This window comes from Lathyrus oleraceus, chromosome 1 (genome assembly GCF_024323335.1).
Source record: "Lathyrus oleraceus cultivar Zhongwan6 chromosome 1, CAAS_Psat_ZW6_1.0, whole genome shotgun sequence".
NCBI classification, from domain to species: domain Eukaryota; kingdom Viridiplantae; phylum Streptophyta; class Magnoliopsida; order Fabales; family Fabaceae; genus Lathyrus; species Lathyrus oleraceus.
Window position 1 is genome coordinate 208006952 of NC_066579.1, and position 4054 is coordinate 208011005.

The following is a 4054-nucleotide window of genomic DNA, read 5'->3' on the forward strand; positions in this document are numbered from 1 at the left end:
GTCACTCATGTCCCTCAGCATGCTTCGCGGAGTACCTATCAACTATCTTTATGGTCATCCAGTTACGGACAATGTTTGCTCAACAATAAGGCACTTGACTCTACATCTAGGGTCCATAGTGGTTTCAGGTCGAAGGGTGGTATACACCATTATCACCATGAGAATAACTTATGACACTTTTGTTAGACTATGACACGGATCTAGAAGGGGGGGTTGAATAGATCCCAATTAAAAATTGAGTCGGCGCTACCAATTAAAAATTGGTTTTGAAAATTTGTTTTAAGTGCGGAAGCGGCCGAGGAAAATATAGCTAAAATGAACGGTTATTGGAAAACCGGATATGCGTCTAGCCTATGGATTAGTGATAATGTAGAATAAGAATCACTACACTAGTTACTCTATCAATGATTTATTTCACTTGCTAGGATTCCTAGTTCCAATGATTCAAAGAGCAAACCCAAACTAGATAAACAACTAAGATAATTTTGGTTTAGGCAAATTATCAAACACTTGGTGTGTAAAAACACTCCAAGTAATATTTATGTTCAGTAAGTGATTCCAATTAGTCTAGTACAATATCTTATTGTACTTTGGATTCAAAAACAGAGTTTTAACTTCTTACTCAATTAATATCAAGGTTTGATAAAAGTGCTTATACAAAAATCACTTAATTTTTAAGCTAAAACAAATATGCTGAAAAATAGAGAAGACAAAGATTTGATGAGGCAGTTCCCCTGCCGTCCTCGCTTCAGAATACGTCTGCCCTCAATTCTAAAACTAGAATTGAGATAGCTTTAATAGATATCACATGTTGAGTATAACAGTTTATACAAGGATTGAAGAGTAAATATACAACAGAATTCTCAAGACGTTGAATGTTGCTTCCACTCCTTGTTCCTTGATCCAAGGTGAATCAAGTCCTTCGATTGTTGTTGATAGACCTCCGATTCCAGCCCCTTTGTTGAATAACCCTCAGTTCTTCAAACCCTCGGCCCGGCTGATCTCAACTACAACAAATCAAACCCGAAATCTTCCCTTCCATATCACTGAATCCGCTACTAGATTGATGAAGACTTCCTCTTCTCAATCACCTTCACTCAGCTGAAAATTGATGAAGAAATCATCCAAAAACCCCCAAAATCAAACCAGTCTTGGAGGATAAAACCCTAAAGGTTTTATTCAAGAAAAAACCTATCACAAGCTTCAACCCAAACCGGATTCCCCAATCTCGGCTTCGAACGTTATCACCTTTAACCAATCACAAAGCACTTCAAAAATGGTTGTGTGTAGTTGATGTGTTGTGAGATGTTGAAGATGAAGATGAAGAATCTTGGACACCTATTTCACTTTTTCTTGTTCTTTGAACACTTGAATCAATTTGACAAATGTTAGTTGATACAAGTAACTAAACTTCTATTTATAGTAACAAACCAACCAACCCACTTAACAGCTTTTCAAACAGAGTGAGAAATACTTAAAAACTTAATTTGCGCACGAACGGTCGACCATAGCAGGTCTATGCGTCGACGCATAGCTTGTAGTTTTGGACAGTCTGAAAAACACACCAGTATGCATCGACCATAGGTAGGCGTGCGCTGACCCGTGGCTCATGCGCTGACCCCTGCGGTCGACTCAAGCCTTTTGTACGCTGACCCGTGAGGAAATGCACTATGTTGTGCGCCGACCCTACGGTCGACTCAAACCCTGCAATTTTGCAAAAATTCATATTTTTGTGGTTTTCATGCATTTTGTCATGACCATATTTTATCCACATATGTTGTATGAGATATAACAGTTTAGATGAGCATAGAAAAGGATATGATTGGTGATATGTTGCATTTGTTTTGTAGAGGTGGAATCGACAATGCCGATTCATCCATGGTGGTCATTTGTCATCATCGAAACCTATGATCATATGTTGTATGACAGTTTTCCCTTACATATTCCCCCTTTTTGATGATGACAACCTGTGTGAAACCAAAGAGAAACAACATGCAATATTTACACACACTCCCCCTTTCTTTTGTAATCTAAGGCTGACTGCAAAACACACTGTTAATTGTTGTGAATATCTTGGCTTGACTTTGGTTTGGTACATGCTCTTCTCCCCCTTTGACAACATCAAAAAGAGAAAGAGATCTATTATTCAACATAACATGATATTCAACAGGAGATAACGAATCATATAACAATACCACACCACATATTATTACTGAACAAATTGAAAAGGAGATAACATTAAACTATATTAATAAACGAGCATAACATATAATAAGTTCAGTCAAACAAAAAAGTACAGATGCACATGCAGTTTTATGCCCTAATGGCCTCGTCCTTGACTGAAACAACCATCCGTTATTTGGTCAACAACACTACTTAGATACTTGAGGCCCACATCGACGGATCGCTCCTGTCGTTCAAATGTTTCGGTGAATGCTGCATACCGTTCATTCATGCTGGTAGAGAGGTTATCGAGCCTCTCATTTTGTGCTTGAAGCTGGCTGCTTATATGGGCATAGCGCTCATCCTGAGTTTGTGTGAATGATTGTTGAGCCAGCTACATATTTCGCATCATATCTAAAAGTTCAGAAGAGTTTTCTTGCTGCGGAGGAGACGGTGAAGATTCTTCAGCACCATATTGATACGACTGATAGAATTGGCGTTGTGTTGACCAGCCCATATGTTGCCATTCACCCCAGCCACCATGGTTGGGGGCATCTTCTTCAGTTGAATATGTATTTTGAACCCAAGCGGTGTTTGTGTAGTCGTGAGTGTATGCTTGTGGAGGACTATCATGCTGCTCAAATGCTTGTCCTGCTCCTTCTTCTTCGTTTTCCTCTTGGTCTTCTTCTTCACTTTCATCATCTTCTTCAACAGTCGTAGAATATACCCTCTGCGAACAAATTTGTATATTCTCCGCTCATTACACCAAAAATATCCCATCATAGACAAAGTTTTTGGGCTGAATTCTTTATCTGAGGAAATGGAGGTATACGGAAAGGAAGGATAATCAACGTCGGCTGCAGTAAGAACCTCTTGAATAAAAGATCCATAGGAAAGATCCGTTCCTCGTCCGGAGTCTCGTAAACTGAACATCCTACTAGCAATGTAGTAGGGCCAGTTTATTTTGCGCTGATTTTTCAGGATATATATGAGATGAACCTCAGCTTGTTCAACTCGGGAAAGGCCATCCTTCTTAGGCCGCAGGATGCGTGACACAATCCACTGGAGAATGCGCTCACCTATTTTCAGTTTACCGGCAGTGACAGTTCGTGGGAACGCATCACTGTTCACAATGTGGTCTGGGTAGGGTCGTTTCAGCATAGAGTTCAAAGAACTCTTAAACTCATATCCTTCTATTGTGTGAGAATCAGTTACCTCAGCAGGAGGATTTTCATCAACAGCCAATGACAGATCAAAATATTTATTCCAAACAACAGACTTAAAAGATACCTTTCTTGTGCCGATCCTGGAGTGAAACTTTTGACCACGAAATTTGTCATGAAGGCAAGTGTAGAACACACGGACCAGGTCTTCGCTATATTTGGCATTGCATTCCAGGAATTTAACAATATCGTGATACTGTAGCAGATTCAGGATTTCTTTGAGATGCATGCGTTCTGCTGTGAGTTTGTAGAAGGCATGTTGTCTCACAACTCCTCTTTTACCAATGTCTTTGTTGAAGGTGTCGACAAGAGCCGGTGGAACTAAGGATACAACGGTAATGGGTAAGGAGGTAGAGGATGATTCCCTTGATCTCTTACCGGTAGGTCTGCGGGATGAGGAAGCCATGGGTAATGATTCTGAAGCTTTTTGTGAAAGTAGAGAGAGAAGGTTGCTGTAAGATTTTGAGAGTGATTTGAAAAAAAGAGGTTTGCCCTTTTTATAGATGAAGGTTTAGGGTTTTGGGAAGAGGAGAGGCCAAGAGACAATAAGCACTAGGTAGATGCAACTCACAATGTAGTGGGTTGAATGCACACTTAATGAGAGTTTGAAATGTAAATGCATGGGAAGTTTGAAGGTTTTCTGCAGAGAAAAACTGAGTTTTCGCGCG